Source organism: Macaca nemestrina, chromosome 4 (genome assembly GCF_043159975.1).
Source record: "Macaca nemestrina isolate mMacNem1 chromosome 4, mMacNem.hap1, whole genome shotgun sequence".
Classification (NCBI taxonomy): domain Eukaryota; kingdom Metazoa; phylum Chordata; class Mammalia; order Primates; family Cercopithecidae; genus Macaca; species Macaca nemestrina.
This window is the reverse complement of record NC_092128.1, coordinates 108773947-108794912: the sequence shown is the minus strand read 5'-3', so window position 1 is coordinate 108794912 and position 20966 is coordinate 108773947. Positions and strand designations below refer to the sequence as shown.

Genomic DNA, 20966 nt, shown 5'->3' with positions numbered 1-20966 from the left:
TCTGACAAATGAGGGGGTTTAGCCAAATGTCTGCTAGGTTATGTGACTGTGATTTTTATATTAAAGCAAAGCCATACACATAAGATCACTCTGCCAACTACCTTCGTATAAAGCAGTCTTCTTTAACAGAAAATAAATGAAAGAAAACCTGTGTTACTGATCCTCCAGCACTAAACAGGAAACCCCTCTGCCACTCTATGTGCAGAAGAAAAAGAAATTCTTTGAAGTCTAAGCTGAATTTAAATGCCTTTTCAAAGGAACGCTTAATATACTGTTGATGAGAATGTAAATTAGTACAACTTCTCTGGAAAGCAGTATGGACATTTCTCAAAGAACTAAAAACAGAACTACCATTCAATCCAGCAATCCCATGACTGGATATCCATCCAAAGGAAAAGAAATTATTATATTAGACCACATTCATACATTTATTATGGCACTGTTCATAATAGCAAGAATATGGAATCAACCTAAATGTCCATCAGTGGATGACTAGATAAAGAAAATGTGGTATATATACACAGTGGAGTACTATTCATCCATAATAAATGTGGTATATACACATAATGGAATACTACTCATCCATACAAAAGAATGAAATCCTGTTTTTTGCAGAAACATGGAGGAAACTGGAGGCCACTATCAAAAGTGAAACAACTCAGCAATAGAAAGACAAATACTGGATATTCTCACTTGTAAGTGGTAGCTAAATAATGTGTACACATGGACATAGGGTATGGAATGAGACATTGGAGGCTTGTAAAGGTGGTGGGGGGCAGAAGGAGTACAGATGGAAATTAAGTAATTTCACATCACAATGCGTATTATCCAGGTGTGGGGTATACTAAAAGCCAAGACTTTACCACTATGCATTATATGTGCGTAACAAAATTGCACTTGTACCCCTTAAAGTTATACAAATAAAAACCAAAAACAAACACCTTTTCAATGGAAGATTGAAAGTTTATGTGTGACTTGATGACATTAGTAAAAAAGATGAATGAATGTAAAGTCCAAACAATTTTGAAGGAACTCAGTCCATCGCATTCCTTCACTCATTGTCCACCTCTCTCAACTTCTGTTTTTGTGCTAGAGATTGATAATTAAGACACGCCTTGCAGGCTGGGCACTGTGGCTCCTGTAATCCCAGCGTTTTGGGAGGCCGAGGCAGGAAGATCACCTGAGGTCGGGAGTTTGGCAGCAGCCTGACCAATATGGAGAAACTCCGTCTCTACTAAAAATACAACATTAGCCAGACGTGGAGACTCACGCCTGTAGTCCCAGCTACTTGGAAGGCTGAGGCAGGAGAATCGCTTGAACTCGGGAGGTAGAGGTTGGGGTGAGCCGAGATCGTGCCATTTGCACTGCAGCCTGGGCAACAAGAGTGAAACTCTGTCTCAAAAAAAAAAAAAAAAAAAAAAAGCAAAAGAAAAAAAGCCACGCCTTGGTTCTGAAACAGCCCAGTGTCTCCAACCTCAGTGAAGGCTCAGGTCACGGCTAAGGCCTTCCAACTTGTGTGAGAAGGACAGAGGCTGTACAGCAGTAAACTTTCATTCTGTTTTGGGGTTGCTCCTTCATTTCATTTTTCTAATTGTGCTGATAAAACTGAATGGGCACAGAGAGATGCCCCCTCTGCTACCTGCCCCCTCTCTCAGTGCTTGACTCCAAACAATAGCAAATTTGGTGAAATAGTGATTATCAGGGAGTGGCCAAATGGAGGAGCAAGCTCCCCAGTCACCTCCTTACAGAACAACATCTTTCATTTCCTCAAGAGGAGACTCTGCCGCTACAGTGAACCTTCACCACCAGAAACCTCCACCTTCACTCCTCACCAACACCTGCTCTACTCTTCTACTCTTCATGAACGCTGTGACCTTGAGCAAGGTCTTAAATTTCCTAGCCATCAGTTTCCTCATCTCCAAAACAGAGAAAACAACAATGTCCAAAATTGATCTCCCTCTGAATTATACCACTTGGTTTCAGCCTCAACCTCCAGGGTGATAGACTAGCTTAGAGACCAAGATTATATCTTTCTTAAGTGATCTCACCTTCAGAGGCATCATCACCAGACTTTTCAACTTTTATTTCTTAGAAATGGTCCCAAGTTTTTTCCCTCTCATCGTCACTTGCTTTGGGGAGCCTCCCAGCTAGTCTGTCTGATCAAGACAAGAGCGTGACTGGTGCATTGCTGCGGGTGAGCTGGGGCAAGGTCACAGAAGACAGAATGGGAGAGTATAACAGGAATCACCATCAGTTTCCAAGGGCTTGCTCCGTGTCAGGCACTGCCCTAAACACTCTACCTGGGCTAACGTTTATTCTTTGCAACATCCGGTAAGGTAGGCTGTGATTTTATTCTCATTCGATAGATGAGAAAAGAGAGGCAGAGAGAACTATTCAAAGAGCTCAGGCTTTGCAGCCCGACAGAATTAATCTTAAATCTGTCACCAACAAGCTGTTAAACCTTGACCTATTACCTGACCTGCTTTGAGTAGGGCCTTGTGAAGATTAGACTAAATTTGTGGGATTAAATATCATAATGGCTACAAAGTGCTTGACACATGAAAGGCATTCACTAAGTGTCCATTGCTTGGTAACTCTTTAAAAACTGTATTTTAAATGGTAATGTTTCATTAACATCAGAATGACAAAAAATACTACAATGGCCGTCCATTCCCTCATTCTACCCTTTCATCTATTCAACAAACACCTGCGAATAGAGAGATAAACAGCACGTGATCTTACTCCCTTGGGAACTCTAACTGGAGTTCAGAATGAGAGAGAAATGGGTAAACAGGCCAAGGCTTGGGCAGGAGGTGCTAGGAGAGAGGAAGACACTAGGCGGCGCTAAGAGAAAGCAATTTGAAGCATCTCCATCCGGGACTTACTGGGTAAGGGAAGCTTCCTGGGGAAGACTGCCTGGGGCTGAGCCCAAAAGGATAAATAGGAATTAGCCAGGGAAAGTGGATTAGAAAGCAGTCCAAACACAAAAAACTGCAAGTCAATCCACAGAAGTGGGTCGTGGAATTCTAGGCAGAGAGTGACTGAATGAAGATGGAAGGACAGGGAGGCACTGGCCACATCACAGAGAGCCTCTTATCCTAAGAACTCTGGGCTTCATCTTCAGAGGCAAGGTAGAGCGAGGGAGGAATTTAGAGCAGGAAAATGACCAGGTCAGTCTAGTGGCCATGGGGAAGGTGGGTGGGAGTGGCCAAGATGGGACGCACGGAAGTGCGTGAGGTGGAGGCAGTGGTGAGCCAGGAAATGTTTAGGACGTAGAATCCTCAGGAATTGGAGTGTGGTGAATTAGTTAGAGGGGAGAATTGAGGCTGATACTCAGGTTCCCGGCCTGGGCAATGTGGGTGCATTGCTGCTGGTGAGCTGGGGCAAGGTCACATTATGTCCTAGGGGTAGTCATGTCATACAGGAAACTCGGAAGAAGATAAGGGTTGGGAGAAGGGAATGAGTTCACTCTAGCTATGAGCAGACTTGGTTTGAGATCCCGTGTCAGACGTACTTGAAAATGTCCCAGAGTTAGCTGGATATGGGTACAGACAGTTTTTGATTTAACTAAGGTCCAACTTAAGATTTTTTTTTACTTTATGATGGTGCAAAAGTGACATGCATTTGGTAGAAAACATAATTTGACCTTTGCTCTTTCCCCAGGACAGTGATATAAGGTTTTGATACTCTCTTGCGATGCTGGGCAGTGGCAGTGAGCCGCAGCTCCCAGTGTGTAAATTAAGAATGGAAATCTGGAGCACAGCAGCTTTTAAGGGGTGCATTGGGGGACAGCAGTTTGTAAAAATACCTTGGGACAGATTAAATGTCTTGGGTTAGAGAAAGAACAACAGACAGTAGGAAACTGTCATCGAGGAGAAGCAGGGATTCAGGAGACGTACATTATTCAGGTAGCTGAGGGAGGGGACAGGAACCTGAATCTTCAACAGAAGCAAACAAACTGGCATGGAGGGCCCAGCTCCATGAAGGTGACCAGAAGGGCCCCGTGCTGCAGGCTGTGTGGGTAGCGGAGCAGAGCTAAGCAGCTTGACGGATCAACATCTCTCCAGCTGGTTGAAGACAAGCTCTCAGAAGACAAGGCTGCATGTCACAGCCCCGACAACCAACGACACCAGCCTGACAACTTGCTGCGGTGGCTGCCGTGTGGTCTGAGGTGGTTGTCTGAACTATGTGGTCTGATTTCAGGCCTCAGACCTCGTAGGACTATCTTCACACAGACTGGAAGTGCTAACAGGTGGTGAGGACACCACTTTACAATGATGCAGGAGGCCCCATGTCACCCTCACCCATGGGAAGTTTGACTTGGTGGACTCAGCCAAGCCACAGGGGTCTAACGCTTCTTTGCGGTGATTCCAGGCTGCCCTGGCAGAGAGCACAGTGCCTGCAGACATGCTGTCACTGCTCCACGCGTCAACACTGGCAGTCCTTGGGGCTCGTAAGTAGTTTTGCTCCCCCAATCACTTTGGACTGATATTCTCTATTGTTATATATTTTTACAAATTCCAAATTCTTGGTTTATTTACTCCCTCCCACTTTTTCCCCCCAGTGTGTGTATATGGTGCAGGTCACCTAGAGCAACCTCAAATTTCCAGTACTAAAATGCTGTCAAAAACAGCCCGCCTGGAATGTGTGGTGTCTGGAGTAACAATTTCTGAAACATCTATATATTGGTATCGAGAAAGACCTGGTGAAGTCATACAGTTCCTGGTGTGCATTTTTTATGACGGCACTGTCAAAAAGGAATCCAGCATTCCATCGGGCAAATTTGAGGTGGATAGGATACCCAAAACGTCTACATCCACCCTCACCATTCACAATGTAGAGAAACAGGACATAGCTACCTACTATTGTGCCTTGTGGGAGGTGCACAGTAGCAGACAGTTAGAGCCATCCCATTCAATAAATGTTTATTAAGTCTTTGTTTATAATTATGAATTGGGAAGCCATAGTTACCACCAGTGTGCTTGTAAACAGTCTTCTAGCTAAACATTCATGTGGTGACTCTATGTGGAGTTGCCAAATTCTATATTTTCTCAAAGCAGAAGCTTTGCAGAAGTCTATACAAGTGACCAGCCTCATCTTTTTCAGGGTTCTACTCTCTCACCAACAGCTTTTCTTGGTCACCCATGTTTGTTTATCTGGTTTAACCTCTCCTACTCACTACATTGTTTTTCTGGCATAATATATACACATTTTTAGTGTGATTCTTTTGTACTAGTCAATATGCATTACGTAAGTTTTCTCTGATCTTCCTATCTCTCTTGATTAAAAAATGGATATGACCTTAAATGGTATTCATTTTTCTGGAGGTTAACATGTAACAAATGCAGAATGATCTAACCGTGAGCAGGGCAGACTGCAATGACAAGTCTATCACATGCATGCCTTGAGTGGTGATGTTGGATTTGGTACAAAATTCGTAAACATTTCCACTAATCAAGTCTAAATCAAAGTCCACTTTGGATTGGGGTTTGAGGAAAAATTCATTTTCTGCAACCTCCACCTCCTGGGTTCAAGGGATTCTCCTGCCTCAGCTTCCTGAGTAGCTGGGACTACAGGTGCATGCCACCACACCCAGCTAATTTTTTTGTATTTTTAATAGAGACAGGGTTTCACCATGTTGGCCAGGATGGTCTCAATCTCCTCCTGACCTCGTGATCTGCCCGCCTCAGCCTTCCAAAGTGCTGGGATTACAGGCGTGAGCCACCGTGCCTGGTCATCCAACCATGAGTTTTTGATAGACTACTCTGAGCCAGGCATTATGCACAGCAGAAATTACAAGGCCCATATGCTCTGCAAAGGCCCGAGGTTGCTTCTGTTTAACCACTTTCTGCTACTAGGCTGCCATTCACCACTAAAATGACAGTCCTCAACTTGAATGTAACTCATGACTGTAAATCTCTCATGAATTTTCGTTACTTCTAGTTCAACTCAGGCTTTGTAATTTATTATGGTTGATGGTGTTGTTTAATTTATGTTTTTGCCATGCAACCCTTTCTTGAAATGTGATCTTACAAATATAAAATAGAGAAAAGTAGATTTCCACTGGGAAAGAGTTGAGAGATGAATGATTCTTAGTCTCATCTTCTCAAATTTCTCTGATACTTTGATTTTTCAACAGCTCAATAATTATCTGAGTATACATATAATGTACAAAGTGGTCAAGACCTGGGCCTGTCATATCAGAAGTACATAGGTCCAAATGGGCCTCTGCTTACCACAGATAAGCTGTGTGGCAAGACCTTGGGTTTCTCTAGTCCCATTTCCTTACCTGTGAGGCAAAGGTCCTGTGGTTACCATATGGGTGGCTGCGAGAACTCCTGACATGATGCATATAAAGGATTTGGCCCAGTGCTTGGCATATTGTGACAGCCCAGTGTTATCTGACAAGAAAAAAAACTAGATACAACAACAACAACAAAAAAACAGCAAGCACACATATATAGTCATGTGTCCCTTAACGACAGGAATACATCCTAAGAAATGCATCCTTTGGCGATGTCCTTGTTGTGCAGATATTGTAGAGTGTCCTTAACACACACTTACATGATACAGCCTACTACACACCTAGGATATATGGTAGAGTTTATTGCTCCTAGGCTGCAAACCTGCACAGCATGTTGCTGTACTGAATGCTATACGCGATTGTAACACTGATAAGTATTTGTGTATTTAAACACAGCATAGAAAAGGTATAGTAAAAATACAGTATAAAAGAAAAATGCTACACGAGTATAGAGCAGTTTCATTATAATTTGTCCATCTTTGACTGAAACATCATTATTCAGCACATGACTGTGTATACAAGAAAACACGCACACATCTTTTGTTTTGCTTTGTTTTGTTTTTTTGAGATGGAGTTCCGCTCTTGTTGCCCAAGCTGGAATGCAATGGTGTGATCTCGGCTCACTGCAACCTCCGCCTGCCAGGTTCAAGCGATTCTCTTGCCTCAGCCTCTCAAGTAGCTGGGATTACAGGCACGCGCTACCACGCCCGGCTAATTTTTTGTATCTTTAGTAGAGATGGGGTTTCACCATGTTGGCCAGGCTGGTCTCGAACTCCTGACCTTGTGATCCGCCCGCCTCGGCCTCACGAAGTGCTGAGATTACAGGCGTGAGCCACCATGCCTGGCCAATACACACATCTTTATATATCTAGGGCTTAGCCTACATCTATGATAGTGTGGCTATTACATTTTATAGAGAGAATAGCTACGTATGAAGAAACTCTTATAAGAGGTCATCCCATGGTGGCTCACGCCTGTAATCGCAGCACTTTGGGAGGCCGAGGTGGGCGGATCACGAGGTCATGAGATCGAGACCATCCTGGCTAATATGGTGAAACCCAGTCTCTCTAAAACTACAAAAAAAAAAATTAGCCAGGCATGGTGGTGGGCACCTGTAGTCCCAGCTACTTGGGAGGCCGAGGCAGGAGAATGGCGTGAACTGGGGAGGCGGAGCTTGCAGTGAGCCTGAGATTGCACCACTGCACTCCAGCTTGGGTGACAGAGCAAGACTCTGTTTCAAAAAAAAAAAAAAAAAAAGAGGTCATCCCAGATTAATTTAATTCTAAGCTTTTGGTCATGGTTCCCTAAGACCTTTGACTCACACACAGCGGGAGAGGACAGTGACCTTGTGTGTAGTGCAGACGACCATTATGGGGGAAAAACAAGTCGAAATTTATAGTCCTTTACTCCTCCTGCCCTTCTCCTTTTGGCTAAGGTGAGCTTCACCAGGAACATTTTGGCCACACCAAAGGAAAACTAGCCAGAGGCAAACCAGCTCTAAGTTAATATTTGCCAATTAAATGGTTTACATTTTGGATTCACAGAAACGCTGACAGCATCTTATTAGAATATACTGCACTGCATATAGTAGGGCCTCAATGAATATCTATTGAATTGAGATTGATACTTTCATTATTATTGAGGGGTTCATTTTACCTAATGGGTCAGGGGGTTGTATGGATGGATGCCCTGAATATTCTGATGATTTGGGTTCAACTCATTTGCTTTTCTACCTGAGGTGGGTGAAAAACAATGACTCTGAATAATAGAATCAACATTATATTATCTAGTTAACATAAAATCTGAATAAAATCTAAGGAAATCTTGGAAAGGAATATTTTCATACACCATAGCATCTGTTGCCGAACTCCCCACACATACAAATACTATGGAAAAAGTAATGTCTACTGCCCAGGAGTCATCTTATAGAAGCCACAATTCTAGAAGTTGCTGTACCCACCTGGAAATCCATGTCGACTGTTTTGTCTCGGGTGCTTTTTGCTTTCAGTCCTGTGAAGGGGTTCACAAGAGGCAGCCTGGGGTAGAGAAAAAAGGGCACAGACTTTGAAATGCTTATCTCCAGACGTTGCGCTCATGAGTATTTTTGTATGTGTCATTTCTGTACTTTTGAAATGGTCTAATAGAAAACACATTACTTTTGAATTTTACTTTAAAATTTACTTAAAAAAAGAATTCATGTTTTATAATATTAAACATATCCTTGCATATTATTGAGCACCTAGAGACAATATGTAAAATTTGTTGGTTAGAAAGGCCTGGAAGGGGTTCTGCTTGACCATTTTTTCTTTCCTCTTCTTTAATAACTTTTGCTTCTTTTAAAACACAAAATCTTATCTTTTCTTCTGTTTCCTACTGACTACTATGCTGAGCTAAAGAAAATGTTAGTGATTTGAGTGCTCAAGGAAGCTTATTCGGCTTGTATGTCTTCCTTGAGCACTAGGATTTTCAAGCCTGTAGCTCAAAGGTCTTGGGAAAAAAGAAACAACTTTTTTCAGTGAGCTAACCGATATAGAAGAGAATGGCCACTCCTACCCACACCTCTTGAATCCTGGACATCAGCTCTGGCTGTTGGGCAAGTGGCACTGTATATTGGCCAATGGGGGAGGATGCAGCCAACTTAAGGCCCCTTTTCAGGGAGGGAACTCTGACCCCACTCTCCTATTTCCCGGCTGCCTGCTGGTGTTTCCATTTTCGACCCCCAAACAACACCTGCAGGATAGGGAAGACCATCCACGCAGCCCAGGGCGGTCAGACTTTTAAGGCAGAGTTAGGTGGAAAATGAACTTGGATGAGCAAAGGAGGAAATCCTGCAGATGGCCCAATAAGTGGATTATGTTTGACCTCAAATAAGTAAGACAATCTAGGGAGCAAGAAGGTTTTATCTAGTTTCATTTCACTTTCCACAAAGCCACCAAGGTCCCATCTCCAACAGAACAGGATGTGTGACTGTTCCTTGAGTAAAAAAACAGGAAACTGGACAAATCTTGAGAGATTATCATTCATTAGTACTTCTTTAGTTGATTTCTTAATATAGAGGAGCATGTAGATTATTTATAATGCTTTTGTTCTTGAGTTAAGTGAAGGAGTCTTAGGTATTTGTTGACTCATTAAATAAATAACCAACATGTAGTAGACTCAAATAAGAAACATAAAAGTGACATACATTTAGATAAATGATTATAGTGCTTTATGTTTATAGTGCTTCATGAATCAATAGTATGATTAATCCAGTTGTGCTCATAGTGTTCTTTACAACAATAACTAAGTTTAAAATAGGGAAACAATCTCAACTCTCATTAGATGATTGAGAATAGAGAAATGCCTGTCACGTTCGTATCAAGTAGAATTTATTCCCTTACCCCTGTTGCTATAATTGATGTGTCTCTTCTGTAGATCCCTAATTTAATTTCTTGTCACTTTTAAGTCAACTTTTAACTAGCAAATTAGCAAAGTACTAATGGATTCAGAGAGATTGCATCATGTGCTGTACTTTACTGTAGTCCCATTCTCTTTGTATTTTACTTACTTATAAGTTAAAGTTAGAGTAATTATCAAAACTCCATATTTGTATTCTGAAATTGGCAGAATTTGGATTTGCAGTCCGTGGGTCAGCAGGTGTCTCTGACTTTCCTTATTTTCTTTGTTTAGCCACAGAAAAACAGAAAAATCAGTGAGTTTACGTGTACAGAGTTAAATGTACAAACTGTTCTCTGAAAGAGCTCAGTTCTATGTGAAAATAAATAATGTAGTAAATGTTCTTATGACTGTAATAATAGTAGCTATTGTTTATTGAGTACTTTTTATGTGCATGACACTTTATACTGCATGCTTTATGACATCTGAGCCTAACAAAATACTATCATTATTATTATCTCATTTTTATAGATATTTTCTTTTTTTAATAAACTATTTTATTTCCACATTTGTGTCTTGGGTTATTCGTGGGGTGAGAAACCTCTTCACTTCCAATCCCAGCTATCTGGTACAATCTAGTGTTGTGGTCCAGCTGTCAGCAAAGGGTAGAGGTGGGTGCAGAGCTGGCCCCCGAGTCTGTACCAACTCTTCAGAGCAGGCACCTCAGACCATGGTTGTACTTGCACTGCTTTAGGGCCTCGCTGGAGCCCTCACGCAGGGACAGGTCACTCTGAGTGGTCGAACAGTCCAGGAACTGCCTGCTGTCGTAGGCGCAGGGCCCCATCTGCAAGGGCTGAGGGGCAGCGTAGGTGGAGGTCTGTTGGGCAGCAGGCTGGGCAGGCTCCGAGCTCCCCCAGCTGAAGGCACTGCCCATGACGTGTCCCACAGCCGAGTCCACGGTCACCCCTGTGGCGTGGACGCCATATGAGCCATGAGGCTCCGCTGGCCCGAAGGGGCGGAGATGGGGCGGCTGCCGGGGCGGGGGGGTGGGCGGGGTGCGCGGGCAGGTGGGCAGAGGGCGCGGCGGGAGGGGGCTGGCTGGCCAGAGGGTCGCGCTGCCGCATCCCAGAGGCGTGGTGGCGGTGGAGGGACCTGGGCGATCTTAAAAAGACAGAGATGGCGGCAGCGGCTCTGTTGCAGGAACAAATGCCCTTTATAGATATTTTCTAGGTACAGATTTGAGGCTTTGATAAATTAAGATACTTGATAGTAAGCAGCGAGGCTGGGATCTGAATCCAGGTCTGTCCGACTACAAAATCTATTGCCTTGATCTCCTACAGTGATGAGAAAAACAAAACCAAACACGACCTTTTAAATGGAAACATTTCGGGGGAAAATAAAAAATTTTATTTTTCGTTTTGTGATTTTTTTTCACTTGCAGCCTTAAGCTCCATTCCCCAGGGTCACATGAAGTTAGTTAAATTGATGCTAACGGTGTTTACTTAGATACAATCTGCAGAGAATTCTCTACAGAGAATTTTCTTATGCAATCAAGTTTTTCTGACTTCTGGGTTCTAAGATTTTTTTTTTTAAACAAGAAAAAAAGCGTAACCAAAACTGTGCTTATTGAGTAACCGAAAAGCAGCGAGATGGAACACAAAGATATTCACCCTAATTATCACCTTTCTGCTGCATTCCCTTACCCTCAGTCCGCTGAGGAGCACAGAAATGTTATCCAAAGGTGGACGGGAAAGGGAGGAAAGGCCAAGACCCAACTGCAGCCTGGCCTGAGATGGCCACATCATGTTCTGCTTCCTGCGTGGCTGCCCAGGGAGGTCTTGGATGGGCGGAGGGCCAAGTCAATGTCAGGCCTGGAACTTTACATGCTTTTCTCTCTTAGATACTATCGTCCCCTTTCTCAGAGGAGGAACTGGAGATTCAGAGAAACTCTGTAGCCTCCAAGATCACGCAAACATCACTAGTAGCAGAGAAGGGATATAGAGCCATTGCGACGGTCCATAAGACTTACTCTCTTCCCACCACACCACACTCACCCAGCAAGAACTGGAATAAATGACAAGGGAGGGAAGAGGGGCTCAGACCTCTCTGTATATTTACAAGGATGCAGAATGTGTTCCTGTAAGTGTACCCAAGTAGGGAATTTGGCCCTTTAATGAAAAAGGTTGAAGCAGGAAGACTTCCAGTTTACTGGATGAAACATAATGCAGCAATCAAACAGCCTGACTCTTTTGAGTGAATATCAATAAGAATACCAGCATACTATTCACTATTCTTCAAAGGAAAAAAAAAGGAAAGTCCTTAATTCCATGACATAGATAAATGTTCTGAGCAGGAAGAAGTTAATGGATCACTGGGAAGGGTTCACAGAGCCAGAATATTCAAGTAAAAGTCTTGCCAAACAAGAAAAGGAGAAAGTTCATTTTTGTCACGCACAGTCTGGTTGCAACAGTAAAACCTAGCTTTTGTCATCATTACATTTTCTAATACTGAAAGGACGTATTTTAGGAAAAAAGCATCCCAAATTTACAGATATGTTTTTATTTATAGAACTTCATTATTTTTTGAATCAAACTCTTCAGTGAATTAATTTTTACCACCTCCTGGGGTACAGGATAAATGGGACATTTGCAGACAGTTCCTTCCTTGCCCATGTTTGCTGTGAGGTAAGTTGTAGACGTGGGGAACCTCTCTGGGGGAAGAGGAGGGGTGTGGCAGCCCCACGACTGGTCATGAGGCCCCACGTCACAGAGCCTCCACTTGGAGGGCAAGGCTGAGAGCCCCACCACACCTCATGATGGGGAGTTCTTCTGTCTAGAGATGTTATTTATTGTCATTCAAGTTAAAGAACTAAAATCCTAAGATAAAGAGCATATCCCAAAACCAAAACTAGGCCTTCTAACAGTAGCTCTGTGCTGATCCTGCTTCAACAAGGAGGCAGAGTAGAGAGGAAGGAGGTGAAGGATATGGAATCCACTGAGCTCCCACTGTATGCCAGGCATATTATGCATCTATCTAAGCCAATGCTGATAGATAGGCATTTCAATTTCATTTTCATAGTTGAGGGCACTGGGTGTCAGAGAGCAACAAGTCAAGCTAACAGCAGGTTGAACTGGAATTAAAAGCAGAACTGAATGATTGCATGCTCACCTGTATAGCACAATATGTGGATTTTCTTGGTATTGAAGAAATAGGTTTTAGTTCCAGCTGTACCATTTACTAGCTGAGAGGCCTTACATTATCCCCTCTTCCCCATGGGGAATCCCTTCCTGCCTCAAAATATTGTTTGGATTAAATGAGCCAATGTTTGTAAAAGTGTTTTGGAAATTGTAAACACCATAACAAAGAGTTATAGTTTTATTTTAACACATTTCATTCATTGCAATATGATTTCTCATATGAATTACCTCCTAAGGATAGTCAATATTTATGGAGCTCCCAGTATAGGGAAGGCATCCTTCTTGATGAAATGAGGGGCTTTAACAATCCCTACAACATATGACTTTGATGTAGCAAAAATGAAATCTAGCATGTGTTCTATGAAAGTAGCCGGTAACAAGTGGTCTAGCAAAGCTGCAGTGCTATATGCTGAGCGATAGAGGTATTTGTTGTAATATCCACTCCAATTCCTTAGGAAAATAGATGGTGGCAAAGAAGATTAAGTGATACTGCTCATTGAGTGATGAGAATTTTTACATACTGGATGTTCAGTGGGAGTTTCATTTTGTCCCAATCTCTGCTGACACTCTAAGCTCAGGAGAATGGTAGTAATCCAAAAGAAGAGGACAAAACCAGAGATTCTGGATGGAGGGCAATCCCCTCTCCAGCGGACATTGGTAACATCTGAAGACATTTTTTGTTGTCACAAATGGAGTGAGAATGCTACTGGTATCTAGTGAGTAGAGGCCAGAGATGATACTAAACATCCTACAATGCACAGGACGGCTCCACAAGAAAGAATTATCCAGCCCAAAATGTCGATAATGCAGAGGCTGAGAAACCCTGGGCTAGTTGGCTATATTTCTCAAAGACTTGCTAAGAGGTAGACAAAATTGATGACTCCAATCTTTGACTCATGAGCTATATCCAGGCTAAATACAGTAGAGCTTAGAGACTCTAATTTTGCAAAGACTTTCTCTGAAAAGCACTGTTGGGAGTTCCCTGGAAACTCCCTTCTCTCCCAGTGAGGAGATGATGAGATAGCTCTCCTACTTCCACACCAAATAGGACTCTCAGGTCGTACATCCACCGTGGGTCCAGAGCAGAGCCCTTCGTGTGGGTCATGGAAGTGTTGGGTCTGTGCCATGAGCGTTGGGTGGCCAGATAAACCAGTGAGGACTCTCACCTGGAAAAGTGGACAGGTGGCTTCAGGTCATAGCACACGTGGTAACTTGGACCAACTCTTCCCTGAAACCAGTTAGATAATCATGATGAAATAATAATAATGAGAAAGAATATTTCTAAAATCTCTAAGAGTCAACAAGATGTGAATAACTTTTACCCTGGCAAATGGACTGATTATCATGGTGTCATATAGCTATGGGTAGAGTTCCCATGTGATCCTGACCAATCAGCACCCTCAGAAATGACTGATCTGGGTGCAGGGCCTGGGGACACCCGTTTTCTCTGTGAACACTCTACGAGGTTCCCCTTCCTCATCCTGGCATGGCTTCTTCTGCTCCAGGTTTCCTATCTCCTCAGCCTCTCTCGGGCACTCAGTCTGAGCAGAAGAGACATCACAGCTACAGACATGCACCTATTCTTCACTCTGGGAATGTGAACTTGTTCCCCTACTTCTCAGATTGGCTGAGGGATTTTTTGGAAAATGAATGTCTCATTTCTTGATAACTTTGGTTTTGTTGAAAATGCTAGTTTGTTTCTAGTTGAAACTGGGTAAAAACAATTGAAGCAAGTGAAAATCTTTATTTCATTAGCAGAAACAAAGCATGTATTTTCACCATAGGTTATCCAGATAGAACTTTTCATACACACTCAGGTACTGACAAACACCAAATCAGGCATTTGAGGCTTTGATATTTACTTGGAAAAAACCCTGTTCAAGGTCCATGATAGGCAAAGAGTTGCAACCATATATAAAATTCTGTATATAAATTCTATATATAAAATTCTGCTACTCCCCTTTAGTTCTTAATATAAAATTCCCAGAAAAGTAGAAAGACATGATGACCCAATACAACGGCCCCCAGGAACCTAGCATGACATTGGAGCCGAGGTAATGAGCACTTGCCCCGTTATCATGTAGGCGACCACATCCTTCCCGATGTGGAAGAGCCTCCTTCAGCCCTCCGCCCTGGCTAGGCCTCAGCCTCAGCTTGCAGCACTTCCTGTGTTCCTCAGATGATGCCTCTGTGATCACAGGAAACCAGAAAGGGAACCTGATGACTATCAATTGCACCCCACAAATGCCAGTAACTATACCCCCAAGTTTCTGATTTGACATCATTTCCTATTGACTTGGGTTCCTATTTAGAGACTACATTTGTTGAAACTACATGATTATTTCAGAGAGAAGGCAAGGTCCATTATTTCATTTTTTAGAGAATTCTAGTCATAGTGAAATGCTCAGAGTGAAGATGCTGGCAAGGAACAAAATGGAATTAATATCCATTCAGTTCCCATTGACTGCCAGAAAATGGGATAGATGTCCTACATGTTCAGAATCTCAGGTGATTATCATAAGAACCTGGTAAGTAAACTTATTCATGAAAGAAATAACTGATGCTTAGACAAGGGCAGTTATCTGTCCAAACAAATAGTTCATGCTCTTTCAATTGCACTATTGGACCACCTTCAATACCCTTAGTGTTTATTAACTTTATAGAAATAGGGCCAGGTGCAGTGGCTCAGGCCTATAATCTCAATGTTTTCAGAGGCTGAGGTGGGTAGATCACTTGACCTCAGGAATTTGAGACCATCCTGGGCAATATGGTGAAACCCCATCTCTATAAAAACACAAAAATTAGCCAGGTGTGGGGGGGTGTGCCTGTAGTCTCAGCTATTCCGGAAGCTGAGGTGGGAGGATGGCTTGAGCCCAGGAGGCCTAGGTTGCAGAGAGCCAAAATTGCACCACTGCACCACTGCACTCCAGCCTGGGCTACGGACCAAGACCCTGTCTCAAAAACAAACAAAAATAGAATAAACTATGGCCTTTGTGGGTAATTATGCGCTGACCCGGACCTACTGCCTAGCCCTGCAGAGCCAGGTCAAGACAGAATGGGCAGTGACTCAAGAAGCCATGGCTAAAGGGTCATGTTGGACACACATCTGGAAGAGTTTCCACCTCCCACCCCACCCCCACCTCGCTCCCCACCCCGCTCCCCACCAGCATTCTGCCCTAGGACCCTTCTTCTTAATGGAGGGGAAAAGGCTAAGAAAACAGAAAATCGTCTCTGTTATTGTGAACTTGCTTTAGCAGATAATATCATGGGTGGGATACCTGGAGAGGGATCAAAACCCCATGGCCCAGACTTAAGGAAATGATCAAAATGTGTAATGAGGATCATGTTTTGGAAACATGTGGCCAACATATTTTTATTCTCCAAAATAAATCATGTCACCTTTCGATCTATCTTTATTATAGCTAATCCATATTTACTACCCATGGAAAGAGATGATAGTTGCCTAGAACAAACTCACTTTTTGAATTAATTGTGAGATGCTGGGCTTGAAAATCAGGTTCAATTTTTTTTAAAAGAGTTTTCTAAAGTTGTGATTCTCTCATTTGTAGGTCAAAAGGCCACCCTGGCAAACTAAGAACACAGAATTTTATTACAGCTGCTGGATACGAAGACTCAGCATATGATATAGGTGACGTTAACACCCTCCCAGGGAGAAGTGCTGTTCCTTCTGGCTGGGAAGTGCGAGCCGGTGAGGAGAGTGAGAGGGGTAGAGCATTACATGGAGGAACTTCCTGGTTCCCTTGCCTCTGAGGGCCTTACGCCAGAGGGGATAGAAAGCCCAATGGAAACCCAAGATAGGCATAAGGAGAATCTGTGAGTGTCTGGCTCCTGTCAAGCTTCCCTAATATGGCCCTGGTAGAACTTCATCAAAAGTGGAAGCCATTTGCAAAGGTGAGCCCAAACCAGCACCACTTTCCACACAGGCTGTGCATGTAGGAGTCCCAGATGCTTCTCAGGGTCTCTGAGAGGATACAAAGGTACTGAGGGGGCCGGTGAGCACAGCACCTGGGATTTTGATGAGAAACTGCAGGAAGGGAACTTTACATCCCAAGGGCATGGTGTGGAGTCAATAGTGGTAAGTTCAGTCTGGTTATTACACCAGCCAGTTCAGAGGAAGAGTGAAATCCCTGAGATCAGCAGGGCAAAGTGCTGGAAGTTGTTGAGGATGCAGAGAGTAGCAGGAAGACAACGCTAAGAACTCATTCACACACCCTGCCCCTGGGTAGCGATGTCATCCTGGGGATGACAAGGAGGAAGACAGAGAAACACAGAAAAGCCTAAGCAGGCACCACAAAGAGACCGAGCCCATCTGAAAAAGGCTGCTCTAACCTGGTGGAAACTATTTTAAGTTGGTAAGTTTAGTGTCTCCCCGCAATATCAGAATGAGCAAGAGATGACAGGTATAGGTTGTGTACATTTCCCCTCTGCATTGAATCATAGAGTGTGCATGTTCCACCGCTGTGCCCTGCTCAAAGTTAGCTGGGTAGCTGTGCCCTGCTCAAAGTCACTTGGGTGAGGGGAGCCAGTGGGAACCAAAATCCCATCTCACACCCACCCCCTGCGCACTCTGGAGCTGGGCTGCCACATGCTGGAGAAAGGTGTCTTTGTCTAATTATTCTGCCTAAGGGCATGCCTTTTGTTAATTAGTAAAAAGAACCCTTATTTGTGCTCTAGGGAGTGGGGGTCTGTTTAGGAGGTAATTCGTGATAAAGCCACACAGACAAGATACAAGGCTTTAAATAAATTGAATCTATGAAGCTTCCTAACCCCATGGAAAGACAAAATTAGTTTACACAAAAATAATCATTAAAGAACTAATGAAAATAATGTTTGAATTCAGCCACCAGACAGTACATTCCAGAGCCTTGAGAAAAACTGATGGTCATGAAAAAAGTCATTCACATAAGTGACACCATGGTGTGAAGTCAAGGAGTGCAGACTCTGGAGTCAGAGGGCTTGAGTCAACCTGAGCGTCTTCAGCTTTGTCTTCTGTGTGACAGGCTCCAGTGACTGTTGTGAGGATTAGTTGAGATAATAAATACAAAATGCTGAGCATCAAGCCTGGAGCAGAGAAAGGACTCAGTAAGTACTAATTACCAGTATGTTATTTAATTTCACTTTTGTCTACATCCCCTTGTATGAAATGGTTTGGACAACTAATCAAGGAAAACCTTCCCTCAGGGACATTGCTGATATTGCAATCTTCACTAGATACACTTATCTCTACCTCCACCTCCACCTCCACCTCTATCTCTTCTCTGTCTCTAGCTGTGTCTCGCTGCTGTTTAACTATCTAATTATTTGTAAATGAACTGGTGGGTTTGTTGTTGTTGCAGCCTGGCTAATGTTATCCAGATGTATCGAAACCTCAGGAGTGACATGGAACGGTAGTCCCTGCTTGAACCACTTACCTGCTTTCCTGACACCAGCAATCACACACACCTGACACTGACCTGAAGCCTCTGACCTCTCCTGGGAGGCAAAGACTGAGTAGACAAGATGCCTGGTTACCAGCAATCATCTGCAATTTCCTCTGAGCTAATGAGATTGCTTTTCTCTTTGCTCAAATTATGTGAGAATATTTTTAAAAAGAATTTAATGTGCTCTTTTGATATTTCAGGTGTTCAGTCAAAAGCCTATGTTATTCTCCATCTCTCTCTCTCTCTTTTCCTAGTTGGGTAATCAAAATGGCACAACCAGAAATATTTATATCTGCAACAGAAAAGAAGAATAAATGTATTCATGCACAAGTACATTATATATGTATATATGTTTGTGTATACATATATCTATATAATTGATATATATGGGAGAAATAAAAGGTTTCATTAAGCACACAGGTTCTAGAGTTAGACCCTCTGTTGCAAATTACTGTCCTGTCACTTAACTCCTGACAGAACAAAGTGCATACTTGGACAAAATGCCTGCTCTGTAAAAATGCCTTGGTCTTGAATAAAATGCCTGCTATGTCAAAGCTTCTATTTTCCCATCTGGAGAATGGGAACAATAATAAGAACCCTCACTTAACAGATAATGGACAAAGGTGCTTACAGCACAGAGCCTGCCACAGACAATGTCCTCAATTAATGCAAACTATTAATATTATGAAAAGTGAATATCTGTTTTCTGACAATGTTTTCAATAATATAAATTATGCCTTTGTTCCCTTTATTTGTTTGAAAAAAAAAAACAATAAAAAAACAAACAAAAAAGTGTCTTTAAAGTGTCCATTTGTCTTTCTTCTAGACTGCTAGTAATCCTTTCCTGTGTTTAGGGAATTTTTACCTCATGGGTTTTGGTGAATGAATGAATTCATCTGCCTCTACAGAAAAGAAAATGCCTGATGCATTTTCTCAGCCTTTATTCCAGGTAGTCAGGTAGACTGTGGACTCCAGCAATTAGACACACTCCTCACAACCTCCCCATCACACACACACACACACACACACACACACACACACACACACACATACACACACACGGCTGCTGGAGTTGCAGGATCTGGAAGGAACTGTCTGGCAGGGATGGAGTGTGCAGGGTGCCTAGTGAGTTCCAGGGTGACTGTGGCTGCCCTAGCTGTGGCAGCACCAGGGCTCTAAGCCGGGTCCTGCAGACTGGCTCACCCTGCAGCATGGGCGCCCTCTCCTCCTTCCCATTCCCAGGACACATCCTGTGCAGGGGAAGAACGAGTCCTTCTAGTTGTAGCCACAGGTCCGTTGGTCTGCTGACCTCCACCTCCTCAACATTCAACTTCCCAGCATTGAGTATCTCAGAAATGGTATTTATCAGAAAAGAGGGTGAACAGGGCAACTGCTTTAGGAGGAGCCCTCCGAGCCAGCTGCTTCCTCTCCTGTCTCCTAGGGAGAACCTAAGCTGTCAGAGTTCACACCTGTCCCACACCACACGAGCCAGAGCTGGACAAAAGTGACAGGGACAATCACTGTCCAAGGTTAAAGGAGCCCTGAGGCACCAGAAGATCTCCAAGAAGGCCACATGGAAGTCATAAAATGGAACCGAATGGAGGGGAAGAGAAGTTCCGTAATGTGGGAAAATGAAGTACTAACAATATTTGACTGGTTCCCCTTGATTTAGCTGGGTTACCACTTCAAAACAGTCAGCAAAGCATTTTAACAATGAAAACTGTTGGGGAAATTAAACGGCTGGAAATGGAGGGAAACTGTGCATGGTGGTGCATGCCTGTAGTCCTAGCTACTCAAGAGGCTGAGGCAGGAGGATGGCTTGAGCCCAGGAATTCAAGGCTGCAGTGAACCATGATTATACCACTGCACTTCATCCTGGCCAACATAGCAAGACCCTATCTCTGCAAAATAAAAATAAAAAATAGGGGGGAGATAAAAATGTAGTAGTAACAATAAAATCTACTAATTACTGAAAATTTACTGTATGTCAGGAGCTATACTAGGTGTACTTGGCTATTTAGTCTGTGTTATTATTGTATCCATTTTCAGATGAGAGATTTGAGACGCAAAGAGATTAAGAAGTCTGCACAGGGTGAGGCAGCCCCTGTGTGATAAAGATGAATAGTTAGACATTTTAAAATGTTTTGGTTGGGAGCCGTTGCTCAGGCCTGTAATCCTAGCACTTTGGGAGGCTGAGGTGGGTGGACTGCTTGAGCTCAGAAGTTGGAGGCCAGCCTGGGCAACACGGTGAAACCCCATCTCTATAAAAAATACAAAATTAGCCAGGCATGGTGGTGTGCGCCTGTAGTCCCAGTTACTCAAGACGCTGGGGATGAAAGGATTGCTTGAGCCTGAGAGGATGAGGCTGCAGTGAGCCATGAGTGTGCTACTGCACTCCAGGGTGGGCGACAGAGCAAGATCTTGTCTCAAAAAATACATATAAATAAAAAATTCTCCAATGACATGGGAAGTTGCTCAGAATATAAGCTGAAGTGAAAGAATACAGAACACTATACATGTAAATATATCTATAGTCCATAAAATCATATTAATATTCATGTATCTACAATGAAAAAATCTACTGTCGAGCATATGATAATGCGAATAGTAGTGGGCCTTCGTGATATGACCATAGATGTTTTTATTGTT

General features: G+C 43.1%; 1 long non-coding RNA gene across 2 annotated transcripts; it reads left to right on the top strand.

Annotated features, from left to right (window-relative positions):
* Window positions 1-1564: 1564 nt before the first annotated feature.
* Window positions 1565-19055, top strand: LOC139362846 (uncharacterized). 2 transcript variants are annotated; one of them, XR_011622298.1, is made up of 4 exons: window positions 1565-4453; window positions 16446-16585; window positions 17738-17979; window positions 18234-19055. It is a non-coding gene; the product is annotated as an uncharacterized lncRNA (long non-coding RNA). The 2 variants fall into 2 exon arrangements; XR_011622297.1 differs by having other exon boundaries at window positions 16446-17979.
* The last annotated feature ends 1911 nt before the right edge of the window (window positions 19056-20966 follow it).